The sequence below is a fragment of the Scyliorhinus canicula genome, chromosome 9 (genome assembly GCF_902713615.1).
Source record: "Scyliorhinus canicula chromosome 9, sScyCan1.1, whole genome shotgun sequence".
In the NCBI taxonomy this organism is placed as follows: domain Eukaryota; kingdom Metazoa; phylum Chordata; class Chondrichthyes; order Carcharhiniformes; family Scyliorhinidae; genus Scyliorhinus; species Scyliorhinus canicula.
In genome coordinates this window covers 59,873,630-59,900,451 of record NC_052154.1, presented here as the reverse complement: position 1 = coordinate 59,900,451, position 26,822 = coordinate 59,873,630, and positions in this window count along the sequence as shown.

The following is a 26,822-nucleotide window of genomic DNA, read 5'->3' as shown; positions in this document are numbered from 1 at the left end:
AGGGATCAGTGTTGGGCCCACAATTGTTCACAATTTACATAGATGATTTGGAGTTGGGGACCAAGGACAATGTGTCCAAGTTTGCAGATGACACTAAGATGAGTGGTAAAGTGAAAAGTGCAGAGCATACCTGAAGTCTGCAGAGGGATTTGGATAGGTTAAGTGAATGGGCTCGGGTCTGGCAGATGGAATACAATGTTGACAAATGTGAGGTTATCCATTTTGGTAGGAATAACAGCAAATGGGATTATTATTTAAACGATAAAATATTAAAGCATGCCGCTGTGCAGAGAGACCTGGGTGTGCTAGTGCATGAGTCACAGAAAGTTGGTTTACAGGTGCAACAGGTGATTAAGAAGGCAAATGGAATTTTGTCCTTCATTGCTAGAGGGATGGAGTTTAAGACTAGGGAGGTTATGTTGCAATTGTATAAGGTGTTAGTGAGGCCACACCTGGAGTATTGTGTTCAGTTTTGGTCTCCTTACTTGAGAAAGGACATACTGGCACTGGAGGATGTGCAGAAGAGATTCACTAGGTTAATCCAAGAGCTGAAGGGGTTGGATTATGAGGAGAGGTTGAGTAGACTGGGACTGTACTCGTTGGAATTTAGAAGGATGAGGGGGGATCTTATAGAAACATTTAAAATTATGAAGGGAATAGATAGGATTGATGCGGGCAGTTTGTTTCCACTGGCGGGTGAAAGCAGAACTAGGGGACATAGCCTCAAAATAAGGGGAAGTAGATTTAGGACTGAGTTTAGGAGGAACTTCTTCACCCAAAGGGTTGTGAATCTATGGAATTCCTTGCCCAGTGAAGCAGTTGAGGCTCCTTCATTAAATGTTTTTAAAGTAAAGATAGATAGTTTTTTGAAGAATAAAGGGATTAAGGGTTATGGTGTTCGGGCCGGAAAGTGGAGCTGAGTCCACAAAAGATCTGCCATGATCTCATTGAATGGCGGAGCAGGCTCGAGGGGCCAGATGGCCTACTCCTGCTCCTAGTTCTTATGTTCTTACATTCTTATGTTCTTATGTTCTTATGAACCGTACATGGGCCACGTGCGCCCTGCGCCGGGTCATGACTGGGACCAGGACACAACGGACGTACTGACGGACGAGGACCTCGAACTTGCGGCACTGCTGTCTCCCACACCATCCACCATCCCAGAGACGCTCACCTCAGTTAGGCAATTAAGTGATGAGGCTCCTGGGTCACGGTCTGGTGTGCACCACACAGCCGAGCCGGTACAGCAGGTGGAGGTCGGAGCAGCCGTGGGGCTGGATGGTTGGAGGGCAGCCTTGGCCCAGCATCCAGCTGCCGCCCAGACGGTTCCTGGATTCCTGGATTTACTCGACCCACCCGGACAACCGATACATTTTGAAACCCAGGGACAGAATGACGGATGAGGGCCATCTTCCAGCACCTGCAAACGCAGTTAGAGGAGTCCATCCGCGTCCAGGAGCAGGGAGTGGTGCCGCTCATTGCAGCCACCCAGGCCGACACCGCACGGGTGGCGTCTGTGGTCGAGGCAATGGGTGAAACGGTTTCGGCCATGGATCAGGTTATGCAAAGCATTGGGCTTCATGTGCACGTGTCATCCATGGCCCAGGAGAGGGCTGCCCTCTCACAGATAGCAATGCGCCAGAGCCAAAACGACATTGCCGGCGCGCTACGGGCCCTGGCCGAGTCTCACCGGGTCATGGCCCTGTCCCAGCAGGCCATGGCACAGTCCCAGCAGTCAGTCGGGGAGAACATCGACCGCCTGACGCATGTGCTGGATGGCGGCGCGCACTCACAGGTTGAGGTCGCACAGTTCCTGGCGGGAATGTGTCACTCCCTGGACTCCGTCTCAGTGAACCTTCGGACCCTGGTCGATACCGTTGCAGGCCTCCAGGACTGGCAGTGCCAGGTGTCGGTGGGGCGATGGGCCTCCTCCCCGCTCGCACCTCCATCCCACAGTGAGACCCGGGGGCCACCGGGCTCCCCGAGGGAGGAGGAGGTTCTGGGGGCCGTCCCATTAACTCCATCACGGAATATTCCTGAACGCTCGGCCTCCCCCCGTCCCGTCCTTGGCGCCTCCGGTGGGCAGCGGGCAGAGCAGGGTGGCACCACGTCATCCAACATGCCTGCCGAGCAGCCTGGCCCATCAAGGCCGGGTCGCCCCAGGAGACAAGTGCCGACAGGGAGCCATGTCGCGGGCCGTGGTTCTCAGCAGTTCGTCTCCACCCCGCTGTACCATCTGGGGATTCACATAGACGTAGTGGTAGGGCCCGTAAGGCAAGGAAGATGGACACATAGTAAGTTGGCAGTTTAGTTGTAGGGGCTAGGCCGCTAGGGCATCTGTGCATAACATTCACCATTAAACTCACTGTTGCACCTAACTTGTAAGACTGTGTGATTTTTCCGGTGCCACGGGGATCCTGATGGTGACCGAGTGTCGCTGGGGTTAACGAGCAGTGAAACCTCGGTGCCGGGTGTGCAGTCCCTTCTCAACCCCCCCCCCCCCCACCCCCCCCCCCCTCCCCCCACACACACACACACTGTCGGACACCGTAGTCCTCGGCACTCCGACGCCAGCTCCCCTACATGGGTACGTTGTGGAGTGTCCCTGATGATCGCAACGGCCACCGAGATGGATGGTTCAGCTATTGCCATGAGTCAGACTTTGTCTAACGATTCTGAGCTCACAGCTCATCGCAGAGCGAGCCGTCATCATTCAACATGGCACTGATCACACCCGCTGACACAGCCATCAATGTCGTGCTATACGTTAGTGCCGCAGTGGTAAGGTGATGTTTAATTGGAGCAGTGCACGCGGAGCGGCAGTGGGGGGGGGGGGGGGGGGGGAGGATGCGGGGTGTTGTGTGCTGTCCGTGTGCACGACTGGTGATGTAAGTGGTAGTGTTCAGCGATCCTCTCCCACGCGATACTTGAACCTTGCGGATACCAACGCGTCGCGTGCCCGCTGTCCTTGACGGTGCCGTCGTGCAGCCTCCTAGACATTACCAGCACCCGGGTCGTGTCTGTGTCCTGCGCCCCACGCCCCATCCTGCTGCACAACAGCCTTCTCGTCCTCCTCCTCATCCTCCTCCTCCTCGTCCTGCTCCTCCTCCTCCTCCTCCTCATCCTCCTCCTCCTCCTCATCCTCCTTCTCCTCCTCGTCCTCCTCCTCCTCCTCCTCCTCCTCCTCGTCCTCCTCCTGCTCCCCCCCCATCCACGTCGACATCAGTGCCCGCATCCTGTGCCTTCCTCAGCATTTGGGGGTCAATGTTCCCCTCGGCATCCCCCTGAACATACCGGCCATGAGAGCCTGCGGCCTGTACGGCGACGATGGGCCACTCCGTGGTCATCCCCTCTGCTGCAGCAGCAGCCCCTGCATCTGCATCCACTGTGGGCAATCGCAGTCAACGCTGCTGGATGGCCAACTGCAGTGCAGCGGCTCCAACCACTGCGGTGAACATCGCTGTCTGGCTGGCATACATGGTCACCTACAGAAGGGTGGTGGGGGGCAGAGAAACGACATGTTACACGGACGTTCTTCGACACCTTGGCAGCCGCCTGCCACGGGATACCTGTGTGTCCCGGTGGCCTGGTCGCGCTGCGACACGCGGCCTGCCTAATCCCTGGTCACTGTCTGCGTCCAACGGTCAGTTTACAATTTCCTCCTCACTGGTGCATCAGTGGGCTGTGCCCATCAGCCACACGGCAACCTTCCGTGGCAGGGCGGTTGACATGTTGCATCCGTGGGTGGATGACCCACTCCACTCACTCCCTCTCCCCCCTCTCACCTCCACTCCCTCCCACCTCCACTCCCTCCCTCTCCCCCTCCCACCTCCACTCCCTCCCTCTCACCCCTCACCTCCACACCCTCTCTCTCCTCCCTCCCACCTCCATTTCCTCCCTCTCCCCCCTCCCACCTCCACTCCCTCCTGAAGTGTTGGCTAGTGTAGACCTGAGAGATGAACAGACACTTCCAACACTGATGAAGGTTCAACTCAATTTTATTAACTAACTTCTAACTAACTAACACACGATGACTGTGGGTCCAATTGATGCTAACTTAAACTAGCCACCTAAGCCTTGTCCAAACCAGTTGATTCTCTCAGCACGTGGTGTGAGTCTGTGCTGGGCTGAATAAGTTCTTGTTACACTGAGAGGCAGCACCCAAAATGAGCGGGAACCGTGGTGCCCTCTGCCTTTATAGTGTGTGTATTCTAACTGGTGATTGGCTGGGGTGTTTGTACATGTTGATTGGTCCCTGTGTGTGTCCATCAGTGTGTGTCTGCACCATGATATACTGGTGTATATTATGATAGCCCTCTTTTATAAAAAAATGTAGATATAGGCATGTGATAATAAATAGTGTGGTTGTGTGGAGAATGTACCTAGTTACGTGTGAGGTGCGAAGACATATTTACAAAGCTATTTACAGGGAACAAGACTATTTACAGAGGAAGGTGCCTGGTGCAGATGACTACCATGAACTGGAACAACAACGAATCTATTTACAAATCACCGGAGAACGAATGCAACAATGAAGGATATAGAAAAAAAAACATTTCAGAAAGTCCACATGTGTACAGAGTTCACAATTTCAGTCTCTGAGGTGGGCGACAAACTCTGGTTGACCGCCTCAAGGGTGGGCCAATGGCTGGCGCATCAGGAGCCGGGAGGTCTGCAGCACCGTCAGGGGCAGGCAGAGTGACCGGAAGCGCCACACAGTCCACGGCGGGATCAGTAGAAGAGCTGGTCGGAGGATCTCGTGACGACCCTGGAACCAGGCGAAGAGCACACCTGTTGCGGCACCGAATGGATCCATCTGGTAAGCGGTCCAGGAAGGAGCGGGGGGGCCACCTGCCTTAGAACAACAGCAGGCGCGGACCAGCCACCATCCGGGAGGTGGATGCGAACCTTGTCGCGTGGATGGATGTCAGGAAGGTCAGCAGCCCGTGAGTCGTAGGAAGTTTTCTGCTGCAGTTGAGACATGTGCATGCGGTGGAGCACAGGGACATAATCGAGATTGGGAGTGAGAATCGATGGCACCGTCGTCCTGAGGGTGCGGTTCATTAGTAGCTGAGCAGGCGACAGGCCGGTGGAGAGCGGGGCGGAGCGATAGGCTAGCAGAGCAAGATGGAAATCTGAGCCTGCGTCGGCGGCCTTGCTGAGTAGCCGCTTAACTGTGTGGACCCCCTAAAAACAGCAGGCAGGGAAGATCTGCACATTGCAGCGTAGTGGCCTCGTTTGCCACACTGCAGGCAGCATCGGGACTTCGTGGGACATTGCCGCTTTAAGTGGGCGGAGCCGCAGTTGCCGCACGGCGGAGCGTCAGGACGTTCATCGTGCCACCACACATGCACAGGGCGATCCAGTGAGGCGCGCACTTGCGCGAAGCGGCCGTGACGTCAGCACGCTCACTGCGTGTAAGCGCGGGACTCCGCGGAAAGCGCGCGAAATGGCCGCCATCGTTCAGATCCAGAGCCTGAAAAGATTTAATCATTTGGACCCGTTCTGCCTCGTTAGGGACTTGCCGCGCCGTTTCAGCGGCCTGGATGCAGGAGTAGCGCGTGGAGGCATGTTCATGAAGTACACAGGTCTCAATGGCCGTAGAGAGGGTGAGCTGCTTTACTTTTAGTAGCTGCTGGTGCAGGGGCTCAGATTGAACACCAAAAACAACCTGGTCACGGAGCATGGAGTCAGAGGTGGACCCGTAGTTCATTAGTAGCTGAGCAGGCGACAGGCCGGTGGAGAGCGGGGCGGAGCGATAGGCTAGCAGAGCAAGATGGAAATCTGAGCCGGCGTCGGCGGCCTTGCTGAGTAGCCGCTTAACTGTGTGGACCCCCTAAAAACAGCAGGCAGGGAAGACTGCGCAAGGACGCGGAGGTGGGTAATGAAGGACTGGAAAGGCTTGTCCTTACCCTGAATTCGCTGCTGAAACATGTATCTCTCAAAGCTCTCGTTGACCTTGACTTCGCAGTAGCTGTCGAACTTTAGAATGACGGTCTTGAACTTCGATTTGTCCTCCCTCTCAGCGAAGGTGAGAGAGTTGAAAATGTGCAGAGCGTGGTCCCCGGCTGTGGAGAGGAAGAGAGCAATCTTCCGTGTGTCCGAGGCAGCTTCCAGGTCCCTGACCTCGAGGTACAGCTGGAAGCGCTGTTTGAAAGTTTCCAGTTCGAGCCCAGATTCCCGGCAATGTAGAGAGGCGGCGGTGGGCGAACGGAGTCCATTCTGTAGGATGGCGCGAGACTGGTGGAAGGCAGATCACTGAAAGGTAGGTCTCAGCAGTGCTAGCGTCCCTCAACTTCTGGTACCATCAACTGTTGGCTAATGTAGACCTGAGAGATGAACAGACACTTCCAACACTGATGAAGGCTTAACCCAATTTTATTAACTAACTTCTAACTAACTAACACACGATGACTGTGGGTCTAATTGATGCTAACTTAAACTAGAGACCAAAGCCTTGTCCGAACCAGTTGATTCTCTCAGCATGTGGTGTGAGTCTGTGCTGGGCTGGATGAGTTCTTGTTACACTCAGAGGCAGCACCCAGAATGAGCGGGAACCGTGGTGCCCTCTGCCTTTATAGTGTGTGTATTCTAACTGGTGATTGGCTGCTGTGTTTGCACATGTTGATTGGTCCCTGTGTGTGTCCATCAGTGTGTGTCTGCACCATGATATACTGGTGTATATTATGACACCTCCCCCCACGCCCCTCTCCCCTCACACCACCCCGCCCCCCCCCCCCCCCCCCCCTCCCGTTGGCCGCAGAGTTCTCGGGGAAGCCTTCCCCAGTCTGCGGAGACTCCGGGACAGTCCGCTCACCTCCTAAGCGGTCAATGTGAGCCAGCACGACTGGCTCACGACTATAAACTATAAAAAGCAGGCGTGGACGGCGGGCATACCAGAGAATCGCCATTTTGGGCGCCTCGGGCGATTCTCCGGCTTGCGCCGCGCAGAACCCGGCGGGACCTTTTTCGCCGGTTGGGAGAATCGCGGGAGCGCGTCGGACCGGGGTCGCGTGAAAAACTGGCACGGCCTGCGATTCTCCCAACCGGTGCGACATCGGAGAATCGCACCCACCATCTTTCACATCTGGCTCTTCTTATAACATTCAAATGAAAATGTTGAAATAAAAGAATCATGACTGCTCCTGCACTGACCTACATGATCCTGTTTTACAGACCATCGTCACCCTTCGGGCAGCACGGTGGCACAATGGCACGGCACTGAGGACCTGGGAATTGGGAAGAAAAGAATTGGGTACTCTAAATTTAAAAATAATAATAACATTGGGCGGGATTCTCTCAGCCCATGGCCGGGCCGGAGAATCACCACGACCGACGCGAATCGCGCCACGCTGCCCTGACGCTGGCACGCGATTCTCCACTTGGCGCATGCGTGGTTGGCGTGGCGCCGGTGTTGCACGTTTTACTATGGGCGTAAAACGCGTTTATTGGAGTGTATTAACACGCCTCCGAGTTCGACGTGTGCTTAACACTACTAGGCTCTGTTCTATGTAATTATTTAGCTCTGGAGTCGCCAGTTGCCGTATAGGCAACGTCACAAGTATTCCAAGGTCAAGTTCAAAGTAATAAAGACGATACACCGATTAGTAAAGTTCAAACGATCAATATTTATTATACAGTTATAATAAATACTCATGCACACACTAAGAGACTAAGCTATAACTAAACTTTAAGTGAACAGAATACTTATCTAACAGGAACAGGCAAGGTCAGAGAACGAGGCCTTCGTCCTGGTTTGGTACTGCAGCCTTCAGCAAGCGTTCTGGTACTTGGGAGTCTAGTGGGCTTGGATCGCGTAGCGGGCGTTGAACTTACGGTTTCGGCGGCTGGTGCTCAACGGCTGGAGTCAGGATGCAAGATGTCAGTCAGAGCCGGAGCACGAGTTTAACAGACCGGGCTCTGTGGGGAATTTGCTTTTATACCCCTCTCTAATGTCCTTGCCCCCTTCTAGGCGGGCTCTACCTTTCGGTACCGATTGGAACGTTTCCAAACGGCTACCTTCGAAATCCTCCAATGCGGGGCTTCCCTCGATGTTGGGGGGTGGTTTCGATATTCGTTACTCTGGTGCCATCCTGTCTGCTCCACCAATTAAGTGCTACATTGAGATGGAAATGTTGCCATTGTGTGTGCCTGGATCTGGGCCGCCTCATCAGAATGTTAAGCGCTTTGCCATTAACACCTTTGGCTTGGAGATCTGCACCTGGCCAGAAAACTGGTTTGCTGCTTGCAAAATGCTAATTAGTTGAGAGCAGGCTGTCTGTTCTCACTAAACAGGCTTTCCCTGCTGTCTTCCATTTTAGTTTGGCTCAGTGTCCATTTTGCGTGGCCAGCATGGCTACATTCCCTCCTTGTGATCCTCACAATCATACTATTGTGAAGGATCACCTATGTACTTTGCCTTCCTTGTGTTCTGACCTCTTGCCAGTTCCTGTTCTACTCTATCTTAAACTATGGGAAGAAGAAAATTTTTTTTAACTAACATCTCTACTTGGCCCTATGTCAAAGGGACATGCATTACTACAACTGGGAACCTCTACCTATCACTATTAACCTTAACCTTAACTTAACATTTCATCACTCTAAAATCTTAACCATTCACACCACAACATCACACTTCCCAACTCGGCAGTCGAGTATGGAACAATATAATACATGGCTGAACTTTTATTTACAGAGTGTTGTAATCAGTGAGGGGTTGAGGGGTTTGGTGGAATCCGAAGATGGGGGATTGAACTCTATAGATGGGTGAGGTGTTGGAACGAGAGGCTCTCCTCTTCCATTTCCTCAACCTGAGGGTCTGCACTAGTATGATGAGGATCGCGATCACCAACAGTGATTCGATTATATAGGACATGGAGTACCACGTCATGAATTTAGTACACCAGGTCTGAACCTCGCTGATCAGAGCTGAGCACTGGGGGTTTGCTGTAATTGAAACATTTACGGTGGGGGTTGTGGGGGAAACGTGTCTTGTTTCCACACATATACATATGACATTAAACAGTAATAAGTGGGCTTCCATCATCTTTTGTTGTTCTTCTTCTTTCTCTTCCTTCTTCCTCCGGTATTGACAATCCTGGCTTCGACCTCTGTCTCGTCCTTTGAAACCTTTGGGATCAAGCACAGTATCTGTCAATACACAGTTTAAGACCTTTACTTGTTAGTGCATCTGTCTTTCAAAACCCAATTGACCCTTTAAAATGACTGGCTAAGTCACACCCTGTGACTCCCCTCATTTTTTTTTTCAAAAAGCGAATTTAAAGACCAGCATACACCTAACAATCCTTCCTTCTGCGAGCCGTCTCGCAGGCTTTGCTGATTTACCATCCGAATGTTCCCGGATGTAAATAGCATGTGGGATGGCGGCCGAAGGGCTACCTAACGTAAAATGAAAACAAACTTTGAAATAAACATCCGAATGAGTTGCGTATGGGCCGCGACGGGTACGAGTTGGATGGGATCCCCGGGTAGGGCGTGCTGTGCCATACCCGAGCTTGGCTGACCAAGGGTTGGTTCTCAGACAGGGCGGGTCCTCAGTGCCGTTTGTCCACTGCCTGAGTAACCTGGAAAGAAACGGGTACGAATGTGTTGACCGTGACTTGCAGCCTCTATTTCGCCGAATAGAGGGGCACCTAAAAAACCAAGGGAGCCAAGATGCTCCAACTGAGGACATCACTGAAGTTCTCAGAGATATCTGCGGACAAGCTATTTGGCGTGTGGCCTTACAACTTTGGAAAGGATCTCCAATCAAACTGAAGTTCTCAAAAGTATCTGCGGACAAACTAACGTGTATGTGAGGTGGTCACAATCTTTTCAGCTGAAAAGAAGATGTCCATCCTCCAACTGAAACATTTACATTCCTGAAAACAAACAAACATAAAACGAAGACAAACATACGTGCAGGTTCCATCAGAAAGGACATCGTTTCCCTCAAACGATTCCTATCTTACATCATCTGGACACCTCACTTTGATTCTGCCTCTGTGAACAGGGTCACAAAGGGGTTGCCGTGTCGGGAGTCAGACACCGTGTCGTCCTGCTCTCCCGGATCCCACACCCTTGTGTGGATCAGGCATGCTATTTTGGAATTGTGTGACCGGGGGTCACTTTCATCATTGCGGACAAGCCTGTAGGAATTGTCCCTGTGCCATTGTGTAGTGTCGAGTGTGTTGTCGGGGTAGTCGGGGTCGTGTGGTGGTTCTGGATATTTGAGGTAGGTGACTTCCATGGGGTCACTGGAGTCGGGGTCGTAGTTGGTGCAGTGTGGGCTGTATGGCTGTGTGCTGTCGCTGTCTTCAGAGTCAGTGTCAGTCCTGCTGTCTCTGCTGTGGCAGCTTGTGGGCGTGTCGGGGCGTGGTCTGTAGTGGTCTGGGGGCGGAGTCTTGGGCGAGTCCGTGGATGAACTGGTCTGTGAGGGGGATGGTGGAAAAGTGTTTCTGGTGGGCGGGGTGAAGTGTTCTGCTGCATCCAGCAGGACATGGTGAGCATGGTTGGCCTGTGTTCCATATGCCTTTAACTGGTTTATATGGAACCACGCGGTCTTCCCATTAGGATATTTTATCCTGTAAACGGAGGGGCTAATTTTGTCCGAAATTGAGTAGGGACCGGAATATTTTGGAGCCAAAAAACTGCTGGGGTTATAAACAGATAACATTACCTGTTGCCCAACCTGGAATTCTGTGGTGTGTACGGTCTTATTGAAACAGGCAGTACGTTGCTGTCGGCGTTTCCCTAGCTGGACTGCGGCTGCGAGCTGTGCAGACCTCACAGTCTCAACTAGATCTTTAACTGCCTTTTCATGTGTGAGGGCCGTCACTTCGGGGCTTGTCATGTCCAGTCCTAAAAGGAATTCTGTACCTTTCATAGGGCGTCCGGTCATGAGTGTGTGTGGTGTGTATCCTGTAGATGTGGAGACAGTGTTCCTTATGAACATAAGTGCAAAGGGGAGCACTGAATCCCATGTGGAATTATTCTCTTGAACCATTTTCCTAAGGGTAGTTTTTAGGGTCCGATTCATGCGCTCCACAATCCCGCTGGACTGTGGATGATACGCAATATGGAAGTTCTGTTTGATTCCGAATATTGTCAGGACGTTCCTCATGACCCGTCCTGTAAAGTGAGATCCCTGGTCCGAATCGATACTTCGGGGTAAACCCCATCTCGTGAAGATGTGGTGGGTCAGGATCTTTGCAGCTGTCTTAGCTGTGTTTGTTCGTGAGGGAAATGCCTCTACCCATTTGGTAAAGGTATCTATCACCACCAGAACGTATTTATAGCCATTCCGACAAGGGGGCAATGGACCTATAAAATCGATCTGGAGGTTTGTCCAAGGGCCGTTAACTGGGCGAGTATGCCGAAGTTGTGCCTTCTTAGAATACCGCTCCGGGTTATTCTGTGCACAAATCAGGCAATTCTCTATGTAATGTGTGACATCAGTCCTAAGATTAGGCCACCAACAGAGTTGCCTGAGGTGCCTCGTTGTTGCATCAATTCCCTGATGCCCGTGTCCGTCATGGAACAAGGCAATCATCTGATTCCTGTCCTGCTTCGGGACCACATAAAGTTGGTCCTTAATGATCACACCCTCATGTGTGGTCAGTGTGTGTTTAAAGTGCTCGTACGCAGGCACAAAGTTTCCCTTGAAAACCTCCCTGAGGTCTCCGTCCTGTTTCTGTGCTGCCACGAGATCTTTAACCTCTGTTTGTGAGACTTGTACTGCGCTCACAGGGGCGCTAGCTGGTGCGCTAGCTGGGGGGGTCCATAAGTGTCCTCTCCTGGAACCTGCCTTAGCCAATGCGTCGGCTTTTACATTCCCAGGGGGTGATGACCTATGGTGGCTGCGAACTTTTATAATGCCGAAGGTCCTGTCCTTCGCTTTCTCTAGGATATGCTGGAGTAAGGGGGCTGATGGAAGGGGTTTTCCGTCTGCGGAGACAAAACCTCGTGTCCTCCACAGGGGCAGAAATTCTGTTAGGCTATTGCATACATATAAGCTGTCTGAATATATGTCTGCTGGGCTGGGGAAAGAATCGGGGTGGTCCACTATGTACGCTATGGCTGCTAGCTCTGCTGCCTGCACGCCTAAGTGACCTGGTAACTTAAGAGCTATCTCTTCGAGAGCGCGCCCCTGCGCGTCCTCTACATAGATGCCGCATCCTGTGATACGCTCACCATTTAAAACTGTGGAGGAACCGTCTACATAAATCCTCAAGGGTCCACACGTGTCTGTGGGCTGGGGGCTTTGTTTTGGGTTCCCTATCTTCCTGGGGGGTGTTTTGGCTAAAAAGGGTCCTGTGTTATGCAGGGGAGCTACAATTTCACAGTCATGGGGCTGTCCGGGGTATTGGAGGTTGTCTGCTAAATATGTGTGTGTGCGTGTCCGTTTTACTGTAATGTCCCGTCCTTGTAAAAGTAGGGTCCACCTAGCTGCCCTAATCTGGCTAACTGAACCGTCCTTCAGTCGACCGTCTAGTAGTAGCTGTGTGGGTGTGTGTTCGGTTAGAATGGTGATGGGGTTTAGTCCGGTTATGTATGAAAAATACTGTACTGCCCAGAAGACAGCAAGGAGGTGCCTCTCACAGGCTGAAAATCCTTGTTCTACCGGGTCTAACAGTCGGGAGGCATAAGCCACTGGTCTTAGCTGCTCGTGCCGTTCCTGAAGCAACACGGCCGAGAGGGTCAGATCTGTGCTAGCTACCTCGATTGCGTACGGTGAAAGTTGGTCGGGGACTAGCAGCGCGGGTGCTGCACTAAGGGCTCGTTTCAACTCTTCCACAGCGCCTGTATGCTGCGGAAGCCATTCCCAGGGGGCTCCTTTCTTAAGGAGGTCTGAAAGTGGGGCGGCTTTTGTCGCGAATCCGTCTATGTGGTTCCGACAATAGCCAACCAGTCCTAAAAACGACCGGAGGGCTGAAACATTCTGGGGAAGGGGCAATTTGACGATCGAATCAATTCTTTTGAATTCGATCTTGCGTTTGCCGTGCGTGATGACTGTTCCCAAATACATCACTTTACTTTCCAATATTTGGGCCTTTTTCGGGTTAACTTTACAGCCAATTTCAGTTAAGAGTTCCAGGAGTTCGGCCAGAAGCGAAATGTGCTCTGCCTTTGTGTCTGTCTGCAGTAGTAGGTCGTCTACATACTGTACCAGACATTCGGGTCGGGAAAATTTATCTAATCCACTTGCCAGCTGTCGGTGGAAAATGGAGGGGGAATTGTGGAATCCTTGTGGGAGGCATGTCCACGTGTACTGCTGAGTTTTAAAAGTGAATGCGAATTTGTATTGGCACGCTTTTGCCAATGGTATGGACCAGAATCCGTTACTGATATCCAATACCGTGAAGTACTTGGCGTTGAGACCCTGCTTGAGCATGGTCTCGGGACTAGTAGCTACCGTTGGGGCTACTGCGGGGGTTACTTTGTTGAGTTCCCGATAATCGATGGTCAGACGCCATGATCCATCGGGCTTCCTCACTGGCCAAATAGGGGCATTGTTGGTGGAGGCTACCGTTCTCAGTACACCTTGGTCCAACAAGCTACCTATAACTTTTTCTATTTCCACCTCTGCTTCAAGGGGAAATCTATATTGCTTTTGCGGTCGGGGGTCCTGTCCGGTAACATGAACTTGTCCAGTCATTCTGCCACAGTCATGACGGTGACTTGCAAATGCTGTCCTGTGTTTGTTTAGTAGGGCCTTAATTTGTCGGTCGGTGTGGAGTGTAGTCAGGTCGAATGAGTACTCTCCCACTGCGCTAATCTGATTAGCGTAGTCTCCTACTGTGAGGGTGGCTGGGGCTCTGTCTGCTCTTGCCATTCGCCAGACACACTGGTTCACTGGGTCGAACGACAAGCTATGAGCGTTCATAAAATCTATCCCCAGGATGTGCTCTGCTGTCCGGGGAAGATTTACTAGAACTACGGGGTGCCTTGTGCTAATGTTCCCTAGCTGGATCGCTACGGGTGCTGTGATATGTCCCTGCTGCGAGTGTCCGGTGAACCCGCTAAGTGTGATGGTGGAGGTGGTCGGCCACGTGTCTGAGTGTGCCGTGGTCGTGGAGTTAATGGTGGTGCGGGATCCTCCTGTGTCCCACAGTAACTCTATGGGCTTCCCTTTGATTTTCGCTGTGACTACGGGCCTCCCTGATGAGTCCCATAGTGTGTCACAGACCCAAGTGGGGGAGCCCAAACACCGTCAGTTCGTCTCGTCCACATTGGTGGGTCCTGACTGTACTATCACATTGTGGATGGGTTTTATCTTATTGCGGTTCAGAGTGCCTGTCTGCTGGCCTCTCTGAGATCGCTGGGGTGCATTACACTCTTTTGCCCAATGCCCTAACTGTCCACAGTTATAGCATTCCTGTCCTTTCTGTTGAGGGCTGCTCTTGCCTTCATTTACCCATGCGGGCTTCTGGTGCTCTCTGACTGCTTGGATATCTGCAGCAGCCTGAGCCTCTTCTGGGGATCTAACTTTTCCTTTTCCCTGAAGCGATTGCTCCCAAGCGCGTGACAATCTTTTCAGGACCCATTTTTCGTTATGGGCCTCTTCTGAGGGGTCATAGCTATTGCAAGCGCTCTGTCCTGCTTCTGTTGCGTGTGAGATAATTGTGCGCGTCCACTTAACCATGTTTTCGTGGGTTAAATGCGCTCTATCTAGCTGTCCGAAAACTGCGCTGAAATGAATCCACAGCCTTCCTGCGAATGCTGTGGGGTGTTCGGATCTTTTCTGCCTGCACTTATTCAATCCTTCTACGGGGTCACCTCTATTGTACCCGATGGCATCTAAAATGGCGGTGTGCATCTCCTCTAGGCTGCCTCCTGCCACGTTCTGTGGGTCGGGGAGGGCTGCTACTACGCTCTGGTCTAAACTCAGCACGGTGAGCTTAACCTGCTCTCTCTCATCCAGGCCGTACATGGTAGCCTGCTGTTTTACTTTTGCGAAAAACTGGTGGGGGTCTGCGGTGGGGAGGAACGGAGTGATCTTTTCACAAGCGTCCCTTAGCTGGGTTACTGTTAAAGGGGTGGTGTAAGTTATGTCTGGGGCGCCTTCGGATTCGGCTTTTCTCTGTGTGGTTACGGGATTCATGGGTGCGGTTATGGTCTGAGCTGTGGGGGGTTGGGGTGCCTGTCGTTTCTGCTGAGCTGCGGGCGCACATGTTCCCTGAACATAACGCTGCGCTGTCTCGCTTAATTCCTGCCAATCTGGGGCGTTTTCTCCATCTAACTGTGCTCCAAAGGTGCTTTGGAAGCCATTCTGCACCGAAAGCAGAGATTGCAATTCCGCAATCTGTTTCCTGCATTTCGCGTGGTCAACTGTGCTTTGTCTTTGTTCGGTCGTTGCAGCATGGAGTGCTCTCAAAGCTGCTTTGAGATCAGAACATTGCCTCTGCAATGCCTCCACCTGCTTTTCCGATTCCTGTCTTATCAGAACGGCACGTTGCACGTCCTGATAGGCTTTCTCATACTGGGTCTGGGAACTGTTCAGATGAGCTAGACAAGACTGATGAGCCCTTTTGGCATCATCCACCTCTCTATCCTTCTCTGCCAACTTCCCTTTTAATTCCAGGTTTTCTTTCTCGATGTCCCTGACATCGACCTTACTCATCCTATTCCTCTCTTCTAAATCTGTCCGGAGCGTCCTGATGACCTCCTCTGCGCCTCGCAACTGTGCCAAGCAGGACACAATCGCCATCGGCTTGCGTGCTTTACCTAGATTCTTTTTGTGTATTTGAGAGAGGTTCTCCCACCAAGTATGACCTATACTCCCGGGACCTGTCTCCTCATTTGCACAAAACTCTTTCCAAAGGGGCCATCCCTTTCCTTGTAAATATTTGCGGAGTTCCAGCTCCCACGTGGGACACTGGCCTACTCTGCTACTGCTGCTGGTCGCTGCGACCACAAACTTTGCTGGATCCATCAGACGTTCCATTGCCTGCATGGCCATTTCCTCTGACTCTCTTTCTATAATTTGGAACAGGGGGTTGCTGGGGTGGTGTTTCGAAAAAAGGGTACGGCTTACGCTATTTTCCGTTAACAAAACTACCGAAAGTTTGTCGCAACAAAAAGCTTTCAGTTTTACCTTACAGCCCTGTTAGTACGCATGCACTAAACACACTTCCGAATTTCGCTTATTATTTTGAACACCTTGAATACTTGTGATCTCTTTCTTTCTCTGCAATTTGGAGTTCTAATTCAAATTTCAGGGTCCTGGACACTGTGGTGTTTCCACTTACAACAGGGTCCCGGCGGATGTCGCCACTAAATGTTGCACGTTTTACTATGGGCGTAAAACGCGTTTATTGGAGTGTATTAACACGCCTCCGAGTTCGACGTGTGCTTAACACTACTAGGCTCTGTTCTATGTAATTATTTAGCTCTGGAGTCGCCAGTTGCCGTATAGGCAACGTCACAAGTATTCCAAGGTCAAGTTCAAAGTAATAAAGACGATACACCGATTAGTAAAGTTCAAACGATCAATATTTATTATACAGTTATAATAAATACTCATGCACACACTAAGAGACTAAGCTATAACTAAACTTTAAGTGAACAGAATACTTATCTAACAGGAACAGGCAAGGTCAGAGAACGAGGCCTTCGTCCTGGTTTGGTACTGCAGCCTTCAGCAAGCGTTCTGGTACTTGGGAGTCTAGTGGGCTTGGATCGCGTAGCGGGCGTTGAACTTACGGTTTCGGCGGCTGGTGCTCAACGGCTGGAGTCAGGATGCAAGATGTCAGTCAGAGCCGGAGCACGAGTTTAACAGACCGGGCTCTGTGGGGAATTTGCTTTTATACCCCTCTCTAATGTCCTTGCCCCCTTCTAGGCGGGCTCTACCTTTCGGTACCGATTGGAACGTTTCCAAACGGCTACCTTCGAAATCCTCCAATGCGGGGCTTCCCTCGATGTTGGGGGGTGGTTTCGATATTCGTTACTCTGGTGCCATCCTGTCTGCTCCACCAATTAAGTGCTACATTGAGATGGAAATGTTGCCATTGTGTGTGCCTGGATCTGGGCCGCCTCATCAGAATGTTAAGCGCTTTGCCATTAACACCTTTGGCTTGGAGATCTGCACCTGGCCAGAAAACTGGTTTGCTGCTTGCAAAATGCTAATTAGTTGAGAGCAGGCTGTCTGTTCTCACTAAACAGGCTTTCCCTGCTGTCTTCCATTTTAGTTTGGCTCAGTGTCCATTTTGCGTGGCCAGCATGGCTACACCGGTCGGGGGCTGTTCTATGGGAGTCGCACTGGCACCGTCCACACCTGCTCTCAGCCGGCAGGAACTTGGCATGGAACAGTCAGGAGGTGGCCTGTGGGGGGTGTGGGGGTAACTCCGATGTGGCGTGACCCATGATCGGGGCCCACCAATCGGCAGGCCGGCCTCTCTGGCTGGGGGCCTCCTTTCTTCCGCACCGGTCTCTGTAGTCCTACGCCATGTTGCGTCGGGGCCGGCGCATTGAAAGAAGCCAATATGCATGTGCGCGGTGGCGCCAGTGCCACTGCGCGTGCCCAGATCCCACGGCGCCCATTTGATGCTGGGATTAGCAGCTGGAGCGGCGTGAACCACTCCAGCCCATGCTGGCCCCCTGTTAGGGCCAGTATTGCTGATCCTGAGGCCGTGTTGACGTCGTCAAGAAACGCGACGGCATTTCCGACGGCGTCAACACTTAGCCTCAGGATCACAGAATCTCGCCCATTGTGCTTGGAAACCTGGATGACCAGAAGAGGCGTTCACTGATTATTTGGAATTTGAGCATCTTGAAATTTGGAAGTTCCCTGCTTACTGCTATCTGTCTAAAGATGTTTAAACATGATGGCTAAGCTTCTGATTGATCTGTGTATACCTGATTGAAAGAGATTATAAATGTGCTCTCTGCAATAACCTGCAAGGACCCAGACACATGTTGAAGATAGTTGTAACCTTTTGAATGACAGCATTAGCAGGTCAACTTAGGTGAATATTAACCTGCAGAAACTGTTCTTTTCTGGCATTTCCAGTTGCACAGTACTCTGTGATTAATAGCAGGAAGAATACTGCCTCTGTATCTGGGCACTGCCCTGCCGACTTTGACTTTTCCTCAACTTAGGCATCCAAAGAATTCAAAAACTAAGGGACCCTGGATACTTTACCCATTTTGACTGATTCCATAATCAACATTCACAGTGAAGAGTGGCCCTCACAGGGACCACATATTGCTCCTTTTCATCCGTTTTAATGGATCAAAATATGTTCTGCACCAAATCTGACCCATGCACATCTGAACCATACTGCCAGGGAAGGTTCACCTGTCAGGGTGAAGGAGATGGTGGAAGACACAGAGTAATTTACCCACAAGCTACTGAATTGCATATTAACAATTGTATTAATTGTAAAGAAAATCATCACAGTTGATAGATTTAAAATATGAAGAGAACAAAAGGCATTGACAACTGTGATCCAATAGGTGGAGCTCACTGCATTACATTTTATTGTTCCGTGCGATTTTGCCATTTGTTCCTGTGAGTGGAGATTCTTATAAAATTTTATGAATGACCCCATTGCGAGAAATATATTTTGTTCACATCTATCTTTGTAAAAAGTCCTGTTAGCAGCATATTCCCTGCAGAATATCAGTGCAGAAATTGGAATTATAATTGCTTCGCATATTATGTGAGATTGTTCTGCCACCTGGTGGATAATGTGGAGATGCCGGCTTTGGACTGGGGTGAGCACAGTAAGAAGTCTTACAACACCAGGTTAAAGTCCAACAGGTTTGTTTCAAACACGAGCTTTCGGAGCACTGCTCCTTCCTCAGGTGAATGAGGAAGGAGCTGCGCTCCGAAAGCTCGTGTTTGAAATAAACCTGTAGGACTTTAACCTGGTGTTGTAAGACTTCTTACCTTGTGGATGAAAACTGTTTAATATCAAAAACAGTTTTGATTTTATTTATCCCCTGTTAGAGCAAATTGTATCTGTGGTATGCTCCAGTTATTATTGCAGTGCATTATATAGTACACCTGCAATTTATGATGGACGATGAATATAAAACTTAAAATGGTCAATGGATTAAGGCTAATTAGAAAGTTTAGATTACATGCTCGACCTCTGATTCACTCACAGATTTCTCTGATATTTATATTTCAGTCCCTATTTATTTTACCACTAAGAACACACTCTTATCCTGACTACCTTCCCTCTCATAATATTGCTTTAACATATCGCTGATTTTACCTCCTGTCTGGACTATTCACTATGTAACTTACATCTTGGGTTTCTTTTTGACTTGATGCGGTCCAGTGAACCTCACTTTTAATGATTCACCAGGACCAGATCATAGTACTAAACACTTTGTGCCCAGAGACAAGCTTTGGCATTTTTATCTGCTCTAACTGGGTGGCAGAGTGGTTAGCTCTGCTGCCTCACAGCGCCAGGAACTGAGGCTCAATTCGGGCCTTGAGTGTCTGTGTGGAGTTTACACATTCTCCCTATGACTGGCCGGCTTTCCTTCGGGTGCTCTGGTTTCCTCCCACACTCCAAAGATGTGCAGATTATATATGGATTGGCCATGGTGGTTGCACAGGGTTAGGATGGGGGAGTAGGCCGAGGTAGAATGCTCTTTTAGAGGGTTGGTGCAGACTCGATGTGCCAAATGCCTCCTTTTGCACTGTTGGGATTCCAATGATTCTAACTTTCACTTTTTATTGAGTGATTTTCAGATGCTCTTTGGCCAACTCATATATTTGGGTTCATCTCTTCCAGAAATATGATAAATCGGTCAGAAGTATAGCCTTGAGCTTAGGCTTATATAATTTTCCTTAACTTTCATTTTTCCTTAACCTCATGCCCACATATCAGTTCAAAAGGACTGAATCCGGTCGATTCATTCAGGGCATTTCTGATGGAAATCGATAAAAATGAAACTCTATTATCTCAATCATAAGGACATTCTTGACAATAGACTTTAATCATGGTCTTGAAGTTTGATACCATCTTTCTAATGCTCCTAGTGATTGTAGATGGCAAGTTGAAGACTTCAATTATTTGATTCCCAAACTATTCATTATTTCTTTGAATAATTGTGACATACAACTTGAGCCTCAATCTTATTGTCTTTCCTTATCTTGTAAAAATTGAATTAACTTTGCCACTAACACTTTTGCCATAATTTTCCCTGAGGCACTGCTTCAGGAAATTGTGTCAAAACATCCAGAGTTGCTAAAAGATATTGGTTCCTACTTTGGCTTTTAGGTATGGGTCCTGCACGGTCTACAGGACGCTGCTGAATTGTTTTTCGAAAGCTGTTATCAGAATAAAGGTGCAGGTTTAATGGTGGATTGTGGTTTCAACGTTACCTGATATGTCTGGCAGAATTTAATTACATATTTATGCAACCCATTATTCTAGCCGGCATTTTCCTAATTCTTAAGTGACCTGTCATTGGAATTTTGTGAATAGAACATAGAACATAGAACAGTACAGCACAGAACAGGCCCTTCGGCCCTCGATGTTGTGCCGAACAATGATCACCCCACGTAACCTGTATACCCGTAACCCAACAATCCCCCCATTAACCTTACACTACGGGCAATTTAGCATGGCCAATCCACCTAACCCGCACATCTTTGGACTGTGGGAGGAAACCGGAGCACCCGGAGGAAACCCACGCACACACGGGGAGGACGTGCAGACTCCACACAGACAGTGACCCAGCTGGGAATCGAACCTGGGACCCTGGAGCTGTGAAGCATTGATGCTAACCACCATGCTACCGTGAGGCCCACTGAGAATCACTCGTAAAATTTCATTCCGGCACTCAAATGGAATTACCACCTGATGAACTACTGCCCATTTCTCATCGGCTGGTATTTGAGGTGGTCTCCATTTCCTCGTTCACACTTTGTCTTTTAAATAATAACACTCAGGTATTGATTCTGATACAGTCTCTGAGTATGCTGTTCGATACAGATATCTCAACTAGGGATTTGCCTGTTGCATTTCTACTAAGAAGATAGGCTAAACACGTCAGCCTCATTTTCTTTACCTTCCTCCTTATTGAACAGGTTTTCAAAAATAGTGACAGACCACTGAATTTCTTTTTCATCTCCCTTTTTCATAGATTCTTCCTCTCCTGTCTAATTTTATAGGCCTCAGACAGTCAGGAAACAATCCAAGATTCTCCTCTTGTAGCATCACAGTTTCTTTCACTTCCACTGCTTGTTCCAATATCCTTGGTGAAGCTAATATTCTTGAGCCAGCCCAGCCATTCCACAAGTTAAAATCAATTCCTGCTATAGGCATTTTATTCACTGCCCAACTGTAACCTCTTCACTTACTAAATCAGTCTTTAATCCAACTCTATATCATGGAACCAGTTTATAACATCCATGGATGCATCCAATGAATATCATTTCCTTCACCAGTCCCTCTGGAAGACAAATTTTATCCTCATCCAGCATCAGTAACCAACTTGCTTCATTGTCTCTCAATATTATTATTGGTTTACCTCCTAGATTAGAAGAATAAGGGACTGCCTCTTCTCGCTAAACAAAGTGCGCAATCTAATGGCCACGCTCCCTATAAAACCTTTAAACTCTTCTGTAATTAGTTTCTCTAATTACCTCGTTGGTGGATTCTCAGCCTTCATTGTGCAACTGTTGCTTTGTCACTTGTGTCTTCCCTAAGTTAGATTTTCTTAAAGATCCTTTTGGCATTTCTATTACTGCAATAGGCCTCTCAAATAATATTCACCAATTAGCTTTAGCATGTCCAGTTTGAACTCAGTGGAGCATATTTTTTTTTACATCACTATTAGGTTCTAGTCTCTTTCCTTTATTATTCTGGCAGCCTTCTGTCTCTTCCCTAGAACTAGTATCTTTTCCATCACCAGGTTTTCTATTCCTCCAATTTCCCTTGTTGATTTCCATATAACCATTTCCCACGTAACTGTGTGCGAGATAGCATAGGTAACAACCAAAACTGCTGTTTCTTGGATCTTGGATACTTGGTGCTCATCTAAATAAGTCTTAATGGTTACTGGAATTGTTCCATAATTATAATTTCCATCACTTTCTCAAAATTGATTTCTAATTTTAATGAACGAAATCATGGATTCTACAGCCATTCTTTTTCTTTTGCAAATTCATCAAATGCCTGATTAGGCTTTTTTCTTATTGTCCGAAACTTTAATTAATAAGTTTCAGGGCATGCTCATAAGCATTGAATATTGTCCGTTTAACTGCTTCATAGTCTGCAGACTGCACTTCTGACAGATTAGCGTACATATTTGTAGCTGTACCTAGCAGGACAGGAAGTAACGTTAAGGTACAAGCATCTTTTGGACACTTCAACTTTACAGCTGTCTTTTCAAATGACGTGAAATGTAATTCAACTCCATCCGCTCTGTAAGCTTAGGTACAAGCAAAGAATTTTTAATTAAATCATCTTCAGTGCGATATGACGTATCCTCTGAACTGGAATTCTCTGGCCGTTGGGATTCATTTTTCCCCCCAGCTATGCATCCCCGCCCATGGGTTTCCCGGTGTGAGGTAGTTTCAATGGGAAATCCCATTGACAAGCGGTGGGAAGACAGGATCCCACCGCCAGCGAATGGTGCGCCACCAAGAAACACGCAGCTGGGGGATTGGAGAATCCCACCCTTTCTTTCTTTAATCTAACCTTTTCTTTTGCCAGCTCATTCTGTCTGAGTTTGTTCTCTCTTTGAAGCTCTCTCTCTCATTCCTTATCACTTTCCTCCTTTGTTAACCTCCCTCTGGAGGTGAAGTTCAAGTTTCTCCATTTCTTTTTCTTAAGTTGAACTTCTTGCTTTTCTCCTTTCTCCTTCTACCTCAAGCTACTTTGCATTTTAGCTAACTCCAGCTGTGATACATCGGTTTGAGGTTTCTCTCCTTTTAATTCTGAATGCTGGGTAATTACTTTCATCATATCATCTTTACAAAATCCTGCTTTGATTTCAACATGCAATTTACGTGCTAACTTTCTCAGTATAGCTTTATTCAAGCATTTCAAATCATCTACTGTGTCACGAAGCATGCTGATGTTACCTGCGAGGGTATCCCAACTTGGAACACCAGTTTGTGGGGGGGGGGTATGGTTTTGTTTTGGAATAGGAATGGTGTGAGGAATTAAGTGAAACCCCGGTGAGCATAGGTTGCCCAGTCATCATGTAGCAATTATTAAAGACTATTTATGACATTAAAGAAAAGGCAAATACACACAAACCAGACTACAAAACTCAAAGACAATCAAGTATATGACTCATTCAACACACACACAGTTTACGTAGAACGTACCCCTTGTTCCAAAATATATCTACAAGCTCTGAACTCCTGAAGACTTCCCCTCAAACTGACTATTCAGTTAATTACTGTCCCACTAAGTCTTGTACTTTTATCTTCTCAAAGAGCTGAAAAATTATTCTCTTCACTCTCTGACACACTGAGCTCTTCCCTGTCTTTCTCTGTGTCTCTGCATTACTTGATCACTGTTTCTAAGCAAAAGCCCATCTTTTTCTACTTTTTCCCAAATTCACTAAACTTTTAACCCCTTCTTAACCCATCACTTTAATTTCACGGGCTGTGCAACCTAATTAAAATGTATAAACAAACTGAAAAGATTGACCTTTCAGCCACAGGCCCATCTAGACTTCAAGACTCCAAGGCTCATAGACAACCAAAAATGAAGCTGAAACCATTTTATCTTTCTTACCACGCAACTATATATATGTATATACATAGATATTCAACTTTAAAATTATACATTGTTCCCCACATGTCTGAGTTCAAATTGTTAGAGAGAAATACTCCACTGGGTTATTGTACCATAACATCCGAGCCCAAGGGTATTGCAAGTGTAACTGGGGAGTACTGCAGAGATGTGCTTGGGAGCCTCCCATCCTCCCCCACCCCACTCCCTCTGAAATTTCCCAGGTAAGAATTTTCCAGGAAAGTTAAAATTTCACTTTGGCACTTGCCCTGCACTGGGAGTCATCTGCAAAATATGATTTAAATTACAAACTTCGGATGGTTCTGACTGTGTTACATCAATAGTTAGCCAGAAACTGTGAGAACACTTAAAACCGCTTCAAACTGTGGTGATATGCATCACTGTAAATACACAAGGGGTTAATGTAAATACACGTAAACTAACTAGACACTAGAGGGAGCACCAGAGACATGACACAGACATTCAACCAATAGGCCAGTAAGATAGGACACGACCAATGGGCATTCACGATACACACAGAGGTGTCACTACCACAGGAGGGCATTACACCAGCCCATATAAAAGGACACAGCACACATGATCTTCCTCTTTCCAGTGGAGACACTCAGTGAGTACACAGGGTTGATTTGAAACACATCACACCCACCACGTGGATTGTAGCAGACTGGCTAGTCAGCCTGAGTAGCTATAGCAGGATTAACAGGAGAGTCAAATCCAAGTAGGAGAATTGTTAACAGTTTAATAAATGTGTTAAAGCTATCTCCAAGTCTGAACCTTCCTTTGTCAGAGTGCACATCAAGGAAGCAGCTTATGCTGCGTCAAGAGCATAACAAAACACAAACCTCTGAGTAACTATTATACAGACCTACATCAACCTCCTCACAGAACTCCCCTTACATCCCTATTACCCACTCCCCCCGCCACATGGGTACACCACACCCCCAAGAATGACTTTGCACCCACACTGGATTACCACTCCCCTCAAGGGATTCCACTCCTCCACGTGATTTTCTCTCCCACAGAAATCTCCACTGTTGGGGTTCCCACAACCTTAGGCTCATACCCTATCCCTAACCAATGGGACCCTTCCCCCTTCAAGGCAATATACTTGACAATTTTTTTACCACCTCCTCAAGAAGCCTGATCTGACATGCCGCAATCCCCATCGCCCAACCCAACATAATCCAGTTTAACTGAGGCCTGACCCAGCCACACCGACCCCCTGGACCCCAAAGCCCAGTACCCCCACCCCACCCACTGAGGCCTGGCCTAAATCCTCTCAAGGATGGAACCAACATTCTTCTGAGACCTAACTTGACCTGAGCCCTCAAGGGGCGGTCCAACCACCCCTCCCCCAAACCGCCCCCCCCCAACACACCCCCACCCAGGCCTGCAGCCCCCAGGCCAACTTAACCACCCCAAAACCTGAGTAACCCCCCCCCTAGAGTTGACTCCCATGAAGTCCATGATGACTCCCCCACAGGCCTGGCCCAGACCCCCTGAGGCCTGATTGAAAACCCTGTCCCTCGGCCTGACCCAATCCCCCCCACTCCCCGAAAACCGACCTAACTCCGCCTAAGGTTCAACCCAACCTCTTCCCTCCACAAGGAACAACCTCAACCGATCTCCCCCAAAAATCTCTCTCCCCCCCCCCACTAAATCCTAACAACTTCCTTATGCATGTACCTTCTCCCTGGCCTGACAAGGACCATTTCACTTGGCTGGACCTTTAATTTTACTGGTTTATAGCAGCCAGTGCAGTAAAAAAAAGGGAGTGGCCTCCAGGACTAAGCTGCCCCGGATGTTAAGTCCTGGGCATGTGCTGTCCTGCTCGGATCTCATCTGGCTTGAGTCGTAAGGTCATGTGAGATAGGTTTGAAACAAAATGCAGTCAAGAAAATCAGGAGTGGAGTGGCAATCCAATACTGATACCAGCTCTGCGGAGTCTGAGGCCTACTATGTACACTGGTATTAAAGGCACCACAATTAACATATTAAGTAAAATTATATCAATCAGCACTGCTGACTATACATTATTTTACTTCTAATAAATATGCACAGTGCATAGAAATCCATTGATACTTATTGCTTAAAATCCTCGTCAAATGTGCAAACAAAAATTAGGGGCTGAATTTTCCGAGCCTCCGCGTCAATTCGGGCGGACAATGGGCGTTTACTCCAAAATCCGGTTCAACGCCACTCCGCGATTCTCCGGTACCGGAGAATCACTCGGGAGTCTCTCGTGCGCGAACTAGGCGGCGCTGTTGGGGGCTATTGACAGAGCCCCCCCCCCCCCGCCGCGATTTTCCGAGGAAAACTGGCCGAGTTCCCGACGGTGTGGTTCTAACCACTTATTGGCCACCGGGAACGGCCGGTGGTGGCTGAGGACTCGATCACCGGGGGGGGGGTGCCTCATGGACGGCCAGGGGGGCTATTGGGCATCACGTACCGATTTCGGGTGGCCTACATTGCTGGTGCTGCTCCATGGTCCGAGTCCGCCATGTCCCACGGGGAGGCTGCAGCAGGCCGCCGCCGTGTGCATGCGCGGACTCCTGACTGGAAGTGCCAGGCACCGTATCCGTAGCCAGAGCTGCGAGAAGCACTCCGGGGCCCTGCCAGCCCCCCTGCAGGTAAGAGAATCGCTCAGGGCTTTCTAAGTCCAGAGTGATTCGCCAGTGTAGGGGACATAGCCCCCTTATTGGAGAATGCCGCCCTAGCTTTATGCTATGATTATTTAATTTACTACTCTTCCAAATTCAGTGTGCCTTAGTAGCAGGACTCTTGCTTCGGAGTTAGAAAATGACAGACTCCAGCCCCACTTTAATATTAAAGAACTGTTATCGCCATGTTACATCCCATAAACCTTATTGGGACATTTTACTGTTAAAAAGCAACATGGGGCATGGGCACTGTACCTTCACGAAATGGGCTCTGGAGAGTAAGGTGACTTATTTTGTGATTTATGTACAGGTGGGCAAGTCTCTGAGAAATTACTTCCAATGCAAATTGCCTTTCTAGGTGCTGTTTGACCAGCCCTCACCATTTTAATGGAAAAGATTAAAAATGACAATGTCTGCCAGACCAGCA